Here is a 14,201-nt window from a genome sequence, read left to right as displayed (position 1 = left end):
TTTGTAAAAATGAAAGACAAAAAATTTTAAAAAAATTGGCAACCCTAAAAAATTTGGCAACACTGAAGCCGGAGTCGGCAGTTATAAATTGAGAAGTTGGAGTCGTATGTTTACTGCCCGACTCCACTGTCTTGGAACTAACTCAGTTCAGGTGCCATTCCCTTAGTAACATTAAGCTGCAGGAGATGATAGTGATCTCGCAAGCGATATTTTGTTGGTTTCGAGTAAACACAGATTGGAATAAGCTTGAAGATATTTTCTTTTAGTTGATGATTTGTATCGGCTTTTGAAACATTTTGATAAATTAATTATCATATACTGGCTTTGCAAGAACTTCACCTTGGTTGTCACAGCAACCATTGATTTGTGCCGCAATAAAACGACGTTAATGATAAGAACAGTAGAACACTGTAAAAAAAAATTCAACAAATTTTGTAGTTCTGTGTTAAATTTGAACAATTCCATCCGCACAAACGCTTTGCGTCGTTAGCTTTTGCACATTGGTCATTTTGAAAATGGTTTAAAAATGCGGATAGTACGTAAAATATCAGATTAAAACTTATTTCTTGTTTATTTTAAATAACTACATTCGTTTAACAGATTAGAAACGTTAATTTTATCATCTCCGATTCTCAAAGTAGGCTGTCTGCACAAATCTGCATAAAACGATTTCTTTCAAAAAACAAAGATGAAGCCATTTTGTTAAAAGCAGTTTTTGTTTACGCTCACATCGTCTTCCCCCGGATGTTGCAACTCTGCTCCACAGTAGCGGATATGACGACACAGAACGGAAATAACAGGCAGAGATGCAGTAAGATATAATCATTCACCCAAAATGAAGTAAACGAGATTTTGAAATGTTTTTCGCCAACATTTGCAGTTTCAACAATTTTTCTTGAAAATTTGTTTGCTTTCAATTTTCAAGCATTGAAAGTTCGATCAATCAAACTTTAAGAAAATGTAAAGACTGCTAAGTAGGCTGCTATAAAAGTGTTTTTTTACAGCGGGAATATCTATGTGTTGAATTCTTCAAAAATAGACGTAGAAAAGAATAATAACGGATCCGGGTGCGCTGAAATTACCTTATGGAGCGCTGAGCGAATACGTTGCAATGTAAAGCAAGTAATTATTCATGTGATGCAACGAACTGCCACGACAGACTAGCCCTAAGTTTACTTAAAATCAAAGGGAAGAATTGTCCAAACTGATTCTTAATCTTAACAGCTCTAAACTCATAGATCAACAAAACTTCTAGCTTGAGATTTAATGCTTAAAGTTATCGGAGTTGTATCCATTCCTCTTGAACATTTCATCTACTTGAAAATTCTGGGATTTGGCATTGGATAAAAAAATTGTTTTCGAAATGTTTGCTGAAATCTACGTCAGTGTATCCAGCAATGACAGCCCCTTGCTTTGAAGCAACAGAGCGAGAAACTTCATCAATTGAAGCAAAACCAATTTTACGAAACTTGGTTTTAACCTTCAAGTATCTTATAATCGTCATTTCCGGTTGCATGTTAAAAGCGCGTCACAAAGAAGCCTTTGATTGCGAACAGAAAGTCCACAAGTATAAACCAAGTCGCACTCAACGCCTTATACAGTACTTATAAATGAACAGCTAAAGAAGGCAGATTGTGGAAAGCCTTGTCAGCAAATGCCGTCGTTCATTTCAAACTTGCTCTCACTGTTTTTATGGAGGTAACGGATGGACGACGGTTAAAGAAACGTAATTTTTCATCGGTTTCACATAACATGCGATTGCGAAACTCGAAGAAAAAATTCCAATTTTGTAATTTCGGAAAATATTAATCATAAATTTAGAATATAATCAACGCTGCCACCACTTTCAAAAGTTGATCTTTTAATAAATGGCCAAAGTACAAGCATGACCAAACGAACGTGATTGGAGTAATGCCTGCTTATTCCCACACTAGGTCTTTACATCGCAGTGCCCATGAAAACTCGACTGCTCAGATATAAGTAGCCTACAGTAAGAGTAATTTCCCACTGCCAATATAAACTGCGATTTCGCCAAGGAGCAAGTGAAAAGTTAAACATAAACAATCAATATGAATCACCAATCAACAGTGAATCTTCTGACTTCACAAATAATAAAGTTCATCCGGATAGCCGGCTGGGTGCGATGAAACTCTGAGAATTGAGCCTTCGTTGCGTGTCAAAGTTAATAAAGCTCCATTTTTACAAAAGCAGGCTATTTCTTGCAAATTTCTCTATCGGTTGCCCTCACTTTCTTGCAATAAACATTCGTCTAATCTTCCAAAAATAAAATGCAGTAATACGTGACCTCGTATTTCATTTCATTCCAATACGTTATTTGCTGTTTTCTCCATTTTGCTTCAAAGAAGCCTCCTCTTCATCCTGAAACATCGAGGTCGACCAGTTGTCTGCAGGGACTCCTCCAGACCTCGACCTCTCTCGATTGTTGGCATTTTCAAATTTTAATTTTCTTTTTGTCAGGTGATTTTTCACGGTGTTTTGTAATTTGTTATATAAAGTATTATAATGTTCTGCCTTTACTCACTAGTACACTTTGCTTGCTTATAGTTTCTTTTTAATAATTCTGAAATCCGTTTACATGTGCGGAACTAACATAAATACACAACGGTTCATGCAATATCAATATGAGAATATAAATGAAAGGACTCATGAATACTACAAGTATTTCAAGTATCAAGCAGGTATAAGCACAACAACAAAGTTGCAAAGTGGCAACATGCTCTTGAGCAATGTCGAACAGGGGACTGTTCAAGAAATGACTTTTCCGCAAACCACGCTAGGTTCTATTTCATGTCACCAAATTTCAATTGTTTCACCACAAATTTCGTCGATTTGAACGCCACATTCCATAATTGCATTACCAGTAAGACACATTGTACTGTAAGAATGGTTACATTGTTTCTTAGTGACTTTGGTATAGGCGAAGTAAAGTATAAATGTCATGCCAGCTGTCAAAATCTCATGGAGAAGAAATGTTACTAGTGTTGCTTGCATTGCAGTGGTAGTACAGTAAACTTTGTCTGTTCTACTTTCGTTCTGCAAATGCAGTGGTTCGAGTTAACGTGTGTTACTGTGTCATCTATTATTTCTGACCAGGACACAATGCTGTGGCGAAAACTTTCGAGTGAGTTTTTACTTTTTGCATTCAACTGAACAGTTAGTTCCAGTTGCGTTGCTCGGTTTCACAGCCGGTCCTCAACTATTCACGTTTTTTTCCTCAGATTTAAGCGTTAAAATTTGGACTATTTTGAAGACGTTTACCCTTGCGCCATATTGTAGAAATGATACGAGTCGGCTGCATAACTTAGTGGCGAGAATGCTGGCAAGACGATCGAAAAGGCGCCGGTTCGACACCGCTGTGTCTTTGGCAGGAGATGGCATGCTGAAGGTGGACACGAAGATTGGCTTCCTTGCTTTTCTGACTTCCTGTCCACTTAATCTAAACATTCAACTACCGAGAAAATGACATTCTGTCTTGGTAGTCACGGCAAACGCGAAATAAAGCATCCCGTTGCAATCATAAAGTAATCTTGTACGACGGGGGTCGAACCCGCCACCATGAGCTCATAAAGCCGCCAAAAGGAAATGTTTGTTTAGCTGCTTTTTACAAACGTTCCCGTCTCTACATGCAGCACATTGCTTCCCTTCATTAAAATCTTGGCAACTTGTGTCGGCAGCTTGTACCTTTGTACGGCTATCCACGCGATGGTGCAACGACCATCATCTTAACATATGCATCAAGCATAACCTCCTTAAGTTAGGAGGTCTATAGCATCCTAAAGGAGTCTATGGCATCAAGACATAAATCAAAATTGCAAATGCCATTATTTTCTACAGCCAAATAGTGAAATACTAGTACTACAACACACATATTTCTACAGCTAATTTTTGTGCAAAGATACATATTGAAAAACACTGCTCACCTTTGTTTAAGCTGCACTAGCCACTAGGTGGCGTGGTCGCTAAATGAAATATCACCCAAAGTTGTGGGCCGTTGAAATATTATAGCAACAACACTACCTTCTATTTCCTGACGGTCAGTTGCTAAGGATAAGACAACATAACTGTAGACCCTATTTTAGTCAGATAACGTGACAGAAAGATAACTGGAAAATAATAATTCCGTTATAAAAATCACCTGAGCATAAATTGAATTGATAGAGTGGCGTGCTCATTGGAAACTGGTCTCGGTTCCAAGCTGCCTCAGCTGTCGTTTATTCCTAACACACTTTGACCCTTCCACCATCGACATTAAACTAAAAAAAATCCGCTATAACTAAAGCACGTCTCATTGAAAAAAAAAAAGAAAAACAGTGAAATATATTTCAGCTGTGCCAGTTTCTTTAAAAACAAACGGAAAATCCATTTTAGTTGAGCAATATTACGCAAGGTCTCTCGACTGGCGCAACCAAAGAAAGTTTAACCGAAAATATGATTTGGCATCATAGCCGCAGCTAAGCTGGGATGACTTCAAATAACGTGAGAATAATAAGAATATTCACTTCCTGTTAAACAAGGTAGTTAATACGACACCAAAAAAACAACCCGATGCTAATCGGGTCCAATTTAAATAGTAAGCCAAATTCGGATGGGGCTGCTAAAATGTTAATATCAAAAACTAACCAAACCTTACATAACAATAAAAGACCTTGTCGTGGAAATAGAAGGTTTCCATGAGAAATCAGAAGCAACAGTCCGGCACCTGACAGGAAAATCCGTCATTCTTGCATTGATTTACCGTCTGCAGACGTTGAATCAATGTAAAAACGACGGATTTTGCTCCCTGGGGCTTGACTTTCAACGGTCAGTGCAACTGCATTTCCCCACAATGATCTAACGCAATTGACAATTAACACTTTGCTCCTCAAAGGGAGGCCAGATTTGGCCCCCCCCTCATATTTCCTTTGATTATTTGAAGCACAGTAACGCCATGCACTTGGTTTTTCTTGACTTTTCCTAAAATTGCCAGGCGGATCTGATGATATTAAATTTGATGCTAACAGTTGTGTAGTTTTCTTGTAAATTCAAGATTTTGGTGAATTTTTGCTATTTCTAGCTAACTTCCAGCAAAGCGTGAAATGGATTACATTGCGATAACAAGCCATAAGCTCATAATTGCTTCGTGCATCGATATGCGCGAGCAGAGAGAAACGTCCTCTTGTTTTCCTTTGTTTGGTTTGACCTCAATAATACAAAGCGCGTTATTTCTTACGCTACAAAAGAAAAGCCAGTGATCACAAAGCTGTTAATTAGAAAAAATAATAGCAAACGTTTTTTGCGTTATCAGCTCTACAAAGAAGAATAGCAATCCACGATCAAAATAGTAGGCTATGTAGGCCACAAACTATTCAAAACAGTTATTTCAAGTAGATAATATTCATTGACGAATAAAAAACGTTACAATAAGAAATCATGGGTAAAGGCACGAAAACCTGGTTTCGAAATAAACGTTTTATGGAAATACTCTCATTGACAAGCATTGCAATTGCGGAAATGTATGACTGCAAATGCTTTTGGGAGAAGCCGGAGAAATAGCGTTTTTGCAAACAGTAATTGTGAGATACACTCAAAATTATGAGATAGGCTCCATTTACACGTAGCAGCTAACTCGATGGCGTCCTTTCCCTGCTTTATGTCGCCTACTTTTTCTTATGTCCTGCATTATTGTTTCACCGTGCACTGTGTGTTGTTCCAAAGAGCGCAAAATAAAGATGATAATGCCTCATGTACATTACAAAATATTTTGTAATGTAGACAAGGCATAAAGTTAGGCGTCACATTAGACAAAAAACAAATCAGCTTTCTTGATCATTGATTCAACGTCTGAATACGTTGCGTCAATGTACAGAAAAAGAGGCCGGCTATTGTGAAGACCCGCCATTTATAAAGGATCCGATTATACCAAAAGTGAGACAAACTAGTGGATCAAAGAATGAATAAACAATGCTGAGGAAACTAAATCTAAGTGACGAACAATACCGATGTCTTCATTTATCTTGGAAAAATGCTGCCTAAACTTATCAACAAAAAATACAGTAAATAACGGCAAGGATCCCGAAAGCAGAATTTGCTCAACTTTGGCATGAATTTAGTCAGACATTTACAGTAATAATTCCACACATACAATAACGGGCTTTCAACGGCTGTAAGATACATAATAATCAACCTGGTTCTGGGCGGTTTGTGTAACAGCTTAGGGGAAGACACTACTTGAAATGATGCACCACTCAAAATATTTTCAATGAAGATTGAGTCTAAAAACCGATGTGGATTGTGCTTCACAATGACTTCAAGTTTAGGACAGAAAAGGCACAAAAATATCACGATGAAAATAAAGACCTTGTGGGAAATTTTCGAGAATCATAACACGATGCAAATACCAAAAACGCGTAGTTTGCATGCTGGTCTAAGCTGGCCGGCAACCACAAAGGTAGACAATACAGGCAGTTTATATTTCGATAACAGCGCAATAAACATTATAAATACGTAAACCGACAATTTTCTTTTACAAACATTTTACGTCTAATAGTAAATTTTTCCCCAACAATTTTTTGTAAAGCGCTTGCAAACCACGGTTTTGTAAAATAGTTCATCATTATTATTTTTTACTTCTCGGATATTCTAAAACGTCATCAGCAAAATCACAAAAAAAAATTTATTACTTCAATGTAGTAGGCCTAAGAATTTTTTATAGAATTGTAGCCACGTTGTTTCAACAAAGAAGCCATTTTTTGGCAATATAAAGTTATAGAAAATAATTTGCAATCATGCAAATGTTTGGGAAGAATCTAGGAAGTCTTCTCACAATCTGGCACAAAATGATTATGTTTATTGTATTTCTGCAATATTTTTTACGACAAACTTTGAAGCTTCGTTATAATCATTTTTATCTTTGAAGTCAAAAGTTAATTTTTTTTTTGGCCAGAAACATAATCGCTGCCTTGCTGATGTTGTCGCCTTTACGCGTATTTTTTGTGCTTCAAACAATAAGAACCCAGTCAGCAATCCAGTCCTTTTACATTGATTCAACATTTGTAAACGTTAAATTTATGTAGATTTGCTGACTGTGGGTTATTTCACATTTCCTTTGTTTACGCATGTTCCTCAATTCGCTGTTGTATTGTTTCGACGCTGGAGGACTAAAAATGTTATTTCAAATTCATTGACACAATCTTCAATAAAAAGTGAGCTTCGAACTTAGCTTTGTTGATGTAAATGCTGTATTTTTTGTGGATGTAATTTATGAGTCATGTTTAAAAACACCCGTAAGCGAAATGACTTATGATGTGGCCTGCATGATATTTGTGTTGCGACTTGACACAAATCCACAATTTCAAAAGCACCTAATTTGAACTTAGAAATTTCAGATAATTTCAACAACTTGTTCAATTGTCTTCTCTCTACTAAAAATATTCATACTACAAACTCAATTGTAGACATAAAATACACAAACGAAGATGTAAACAGCTATTCAAGCAGGCTAAGGTGTTACTTATGAGAAATTTGGTTCCATAAAACTAGAAGCTAGCCATGAGTTTCGGAATGCATTAGTTTAGGATAAAAATGTAAGACAACAAACGCAGTTTTGTTTTTTTTCAAATTCGTGTAACAATGTTACTCTGATTGTAACTATTTTAGAATCAGTGAGTAGCTTACAATAAGATTTGCTCGCAAGTCGTAAATTCTAATCAATGCAATGATTCGGCACACCGCACACACACTTCGTGCGTTCGATCGAGCTCTTTGTTATTCAGAAGTTTGCATGAAATCGGATTAGCACGGTAATTAAATAGCGGCAAGTTAAATCAAAATTGTCGTTTTTGGGTACTTTTGCAAAAATTGAAATATCAAGTTTAATATATAAAATTTTAAAATAATGACTTTTCAAACTTATAGACAAATGATTTGCTTTCACACCAGTGCAACTTCTGTTGAAATATCACCAGCGGATAACACGTAACAGCTGATTGAATTTGATCCAAAAATGGCCCCCCCTTGAGCAGTTAACTTCCAAAAAAACGTTGAAAAGCAAAGGGTTAACAAACAAAGTTCGTAATTGTGGCATTGTGGCAACCCCAACAAATCTTACGCTTCATGACAATGGCGAAGTAATCAAGCAACTAACTTCATTAACCTGCTAAGAGTAAACAACGGAAGTAAATAGCGGAAAGATATTTTTCAACGCTACTCCGCTGGGTTGTATCTTCGCAAATACTGAAAGGATGAGGCGAGATGGTTGCGCTGCTTGATCAATCTGGGCGCAACATACAGAGCTCAAAATGATAAAAACAAAACTAAAGTCAGTAAATCTCTATATTATACTGTTTTCCTCATCAGTGCAACAAATCGAAGCACTGATGAGGAAAACAGAATAGTTTTTAAGCACTTGCTGAACACGAGTTCATTTTCTAAAATTTGGGCTCATTTTTATCCAAGTTGAAACCTATTTTTAAAGCAATACACTTTCTACGAAAGAAACACTATAATGATGCAGACGAGTAACCGGAACGGGGCCAAGAACAGTGCAACTTGTGCTGGTACGGGAACACAAGATAGTAACCTCTAGTGTCTGACCAAAAGTAAATTATGTCTGCTGACATAATCAGACATTTAATGAAAGCAAAAATGATACAAAAACTCGCTAATGATATCATTAGTTATAAGAAAGCAACATGAATATGTTTTTACGTCCGCCAACTCCAGTCAGATGTCTGATTTTACACGGATGTGACGTCATTAGCTCCTGTCACCAGAAGACCATCCGGCCTGGGGTCACGTGACGTGTGCGTTGACATGGCAACAAGGATGGGAAGGGACCTGGCGAATGCGGAAAGAACCAAATAATAAAAAATTATTTTCAACTGCGAGTACGTGATCAAAACCACGAATTAACGCGCTCGAAGACAATGCTACGTGTCGGTGGCGGAGAATGATTTCTGCGATGTATCTGACAGGCCTCGGTTCAAACCTACACAGTGTCGCATCAAAAACGTGCGAAGTAAGACTTCGGGACACATTGTCAAATGTACGACATTAGAATGATTTTCTCGTACGCACCACTGGCAATCCGCTTCTTGCTACAACAAAGCAGTCACTACTCGCAAGAGCATTTAAAAAATGAGCATGATCAAAGTAATACAACCATACAAAAAGCACCAACAAAAAGTCTATAGCAAGATCCCAGACAACAAAATCCGTCTTCTGGGATATAGCCGTGGTTAGTGCAAACGGGCATACAAGTGGCTTGGCGATTGGGAAACGGATGATTTAGAATCAGATAACAACTCGTCAAATGACCACAGAACCACACAGCATACTAATGCATTGTGTATAAAAGAATGCGCGAGATTATTTCCTACTTAAATCTAATAATTTCCATAGATTACAAGACATTTCACACTATGCGAATAACTCGATTGTTACTGCAGATATCCTATCCACACCTTGATGCTACTACTTGTTCGGCACGTGAGCCATCCTAACGAGACTAAACACACACAGATGTCTCATAGCCAATCGGCGGACAGCAGAGCAGATAGTTGACCAGTAGTGTTCAGAAACTTATTTGAACACACCAACAGCCATTATGATCGAAAAACGCAACCACTTAGTGGACGGTGAAGCGAATTTTTTTTTAATTATTACGTCAAGGTAAAATTCTATTCGCCAAAAGTCAACATCAAATTGTTCAGACTTGCTGCCTCCTTGACAAAATATGAAATATATTGATATTGATGAGACTACAAACTAACACTAAGCGGTTTAAAGTTAATTGCCTGGATCTCCCTCCCCTGACGTCATAAAAGTGCTTATCACGTCATGAGATGTCACAAAAACAAATAGGCACGAAACGCTTACCAAGGAATGTGTTTAACAATAACAAAGCTCCTCGCTCCACGATTTGCCAGTTGAGGTTTCAACTAAACTGCCTGCACACAAAACCAAGCAGGCGTGAACAACAATGCAGAACTAAAATGCAAAAATCCACAAGTTGTGCAGCTGAACGGCAATGGCGTAAGAGTGATATGGCAGTTGTGAGTAAAGCAGCAATCCAATTAATCGGCATCTGTGGACGATTGAGTATATTAATATTATTTTGAAATGCAGCTAACCTTTGCAATAAAGCTTTCCTGAATTGGCTATTTGAGTGTTTGGTTAGCGGTGGACAATCGGCAACAAAGGAACCATACTTGTGGAAGCGATTGCTACAATCGAACGCAATTAGAAAAAGTAGGCCGCTACTTTACAATGCAATGACCTCTCGTTGACTTCGATTGCAAGCATATCAACAAACGACATCGCTCAGACATCGTCTGGCATCGGTGGAACGATATTGTGACAAACTGGGACAAATAGCCAAGCACCAGCCACCATCTGTCTGCAGTGGATAGCAATGAGCATAAGTTTGAGATTTAAATCCCGCTCAAAGAGCTGCTTTTTTTTCACTTCTAATCAAATCTGGGACGACGCTTTTAGCTATTTTTGTTTACCACAACCAACCACTTGCCTAAATAATAAGTTATGCTTATCGAATTTTAAGGTTTCGTACATCATTTAAATGTACATCTTCAGAGAATAACAAGCTCAATGCATTATTTGACTGGAATGCGACATACGTACCAAACCCATTATAAAACAAACAAAAACTCAGTTTGAAACAGTTGAATAAATAAACACGACAAAATAAATATGAAAAGTAAACTATCATCCTCAAATTAAAATGGTCTATTGCTGCTGACAAATAAACTTGGCTAAAGGCAGTACTTGTCATAATTTATAAATGTTTCAATTTCTCAAGGCTATTTTTCTTTCAAAATGACTCTAAGTAAGAAGCGAAGCAATGGTTTCAGTGAAACAATATTCCACCGGCACAGCCGCACAGCAATCACATCTATTCTTGGTGACTTCCCGACAAATTTGGTTTTTATAAATAAACATCAACTAAATGTTAGTTTAATGTTTTAACTGAAACATTAGTAATCAACAACAGATTAGTTTGTTACTGGTTCAATCAAGTCCATTAAATCATTGTTCGGTCATAGACGCTCACAGGAGTCAGCAAGTTTCTCCACAGAAACAAGATTATTATGCTCACTCAAAATGTCTGTTTGTGTTAAAGCAAGTCTACAACCTCTTCTCGTTTCTTCAATGGTGCCTGCAGCAAAAGGATAATCGTCAAAGCAAAAAGCTTTGTCAGGGTTAACAAAACGCTTATTCGTCATCTATCTTGCAATAATATTATTAAGTATTATTTTATCAATCACCATCGTCATGTACAGCGCCCAGGAGTATAGCTTGCACTGCTATATAAATGTTGTTATTATATAAATTAAACCATTTTTATTGGTAAAAAAAAAAAAGTATTAATTGCTCAGTGCTCATCCCACTGCTTCAAACTATAAAAACATGCTCAAAGATTGCTCGTCTACAGCTGCAGCCACCGCTAAGCAAATCCGACGAACCTTAGATGTGAGTTTACAGCTTATCATGAAGCAGAACTTCGTGACAAGTTCGTCCGTGCTAGTCAACGGTTCCACCAAACGAGAAGATTTATCAACACAAAAATAAAATATTTGAAAGCTCCCTGCCTCAGCAAAGTTAGAACTGACTACAACTGAAGAGCCAACAATTAATGAAGATCTTGTCGTTTAAAGTTAATTTAATGTTTTTCATCAAATCTTGCTAATAATTTTAACTTTTACTTCAAACATAAAGTAAATATCTAGTTACATCGTCTCCATCAATAATACGAACATGAGAAGTTTAACAAATTAATGATATTTCCAAAATATGCCGCGTGTGTTGGTACCCTCACATGGGACAACAACACGACATCTAAATCAACTACTTTTAGAAGTCTTTGCACAAAACGACAACTTCACAAGCAAAAAAAATTTGACACGGCGTATACTGATCACGACAAGCCTTAATTGTACTGTTATACTCAGTTCAAATTGCTAAGACAAATCTATAATTAATTTTGCCATATAACGAACTACATATAACAAGGAAATTTGGTCGAAACAGCCGTTAAGCAGAGGAAAGTACGATGTACATTTATTATGTAGTCCGTATATCCATCCATCATACCATGAAACACTTTAGCAAACCGCATTCTGCCATTTAAATTCGATGAAATAGAGCAAAGACCATGAACTTTTCAGCCGATGTGTTCTTGAGATTAATAATCAGTTAAAAAGAATTTTAAATGACACATTTATTATAAGAAGTAATTTATAATGGGTTAATGAAGTGATACAAAAATAAATTGCTGATGAAACGAGACAATTTTTGTGAACTGTCCTTATTGTGACGCAATAAAGGACACTTTTAGCTCAGCGACAGAATGTCTGAATACGGTAAGCTCATGAAATGATTCCAAAAAAATCCAGGTCTGTCCGGAATGTCTGACATGTTTGATTTATCAAGCAAAAAGTCTGCAAATTGCGAATTGAGATGTACGGTCGTTTCCGTATTCTTGGGCGTTTGTTCAAAAACCGAACTAAGAACGATAATTTAGCATTCACCATACTTAATCAAGAGATCTACCATTAAACTGCGCTCACTGCGGGGCGGAATAAAAATTAACAACACTGACACTCATGTTTGAAGTTAATTTTTTAGTACAAAAAAATACCTTTTCCTCAAAGTCATATTATTTTCCGCTGTCGCAGATCTAGTCACCGAACCTGGTTAATGAAATAATGAAATCTTCATTAGTGAATCAATACAAGAGGAATTCAAATCAACTTTCACTTACTAATCGCCAATCTACCAGCGGTAAGGTTGGTTGGTTTTGAACCTTTATCCTCGGACTGACAAAGCCTTGGTAGGTTATTCCTAGTAGTTTCGCATACTTGTAGAGTAGAGGCTCTCGACGCAGGGCCGGTTAATGATCGCCAATCCACAAGCGGTAAGAACTTTCCCGTCACCAAAAGATGTTTACAACGATGAGCTACAAACTTCATAAACATCAACTTATGAATTTAACGTGCTCTAATTTACACCACTTTCATCTCTGACCATGGAAATGCATAAGTTGCAGGGTGAGTCTGTCGGTCTGAACTCAGTCTGTATGCGAGTAGCAGCTGATATTGATGAGAAAGCATATTTTGCATTTTCTTGAGTCATTCACTCAGCATCGTTGCCATGTTGTTGGTTAAATGAAAAGTACTTCCGCTGCAAAGTCCCAGTTTGTTGTAACGGAAGAAGTTACCAGATGTCACGTACATTGCTGAAACTTGAAGACTTTCTGATACTCGCAACATAATTTCTACTTCACGCTGCGCAACGTATTTCCAGCATATTTTATTACACAGCTTCGCAGGACGAAAGCACAACCCAGCAAAATATTTATTTCATTCATATATTCCATTGTTCATTACAGACGCAAACCAACACAATCCAGTGGAAAGTAACTACTCGATATTTCAGTTCTGTACTCCAGTTATGTGTCAATCGCATCTTCTCAAATTTCTTAACGTTCGAAGCCAAAATTTACATGTTCCAGCGACGTAGCTAGAAATAAATTTTTAGGGGGGCAAAAGCAACTGTTGGGGAGCCAAACGCCATCCAACATGACGTATAATGGCATTACAGCGTTATAATAGTACTAACATAGTATTTGGGGGGGAGCAAAATCAAGTTTGAGGTGCGGTAGATTGCTGCTACTCTTTCAAGCCTCCCATGGCTACACCCCTGTGTTAAACCTTCACAGTGCATCAATTATGTTATGAGAAATCAAATGGTTGAGATAAACTTCTCAAAATTCATTCCAACACTGAAGAAGCTAGCACAGTTACGGCAATTTTCCACTACAGCGGAACAACTTCAAAAGTGGAAAAATTGACAAGACCGACTTTTGAAAATTCTTTAACTTACGAGAGTTTTTGCTATAAACGATAAATCCACGAACCGCGTCGTCAGAGGTTAAGCTTCGTAGAGGCTACATTATGACATCATTCACTGTACGATGACATATTGAATCAAACAATTAAAAGCGGAACGATCTGAAAACTGAGGACGCTTGAATGGAAGAAAATTTGTCACAACCTACTTTAAAATCTGTTCCTTGTGGAAAGACAATCGATGTCCTTGGAAGAACGCCAGCGCAGATGGCAGATACAAATTTAATAATACAATGGCATCTGTGAGAAGAAAAACCAAAAAAATAAACAAATGTA

The sequence above is a fragment of the Aplidium turbinatum genome, chromosome 4, assembly GCF_918807975.1.
Source record: "Aplidium turbinatum chromosome 4, kaAplTurb1.1, whole genome shotgun sequence".
NCBI classification, from domain to species: Eukaryota; Metazoa; Chordata; class Ascidiacea; order Aplousobranchia; family Polyclinidae; genus Aplidium; species Aplidium turbinatum.
Note: the sequence above shows the minus strand (reverse complement) of the source record.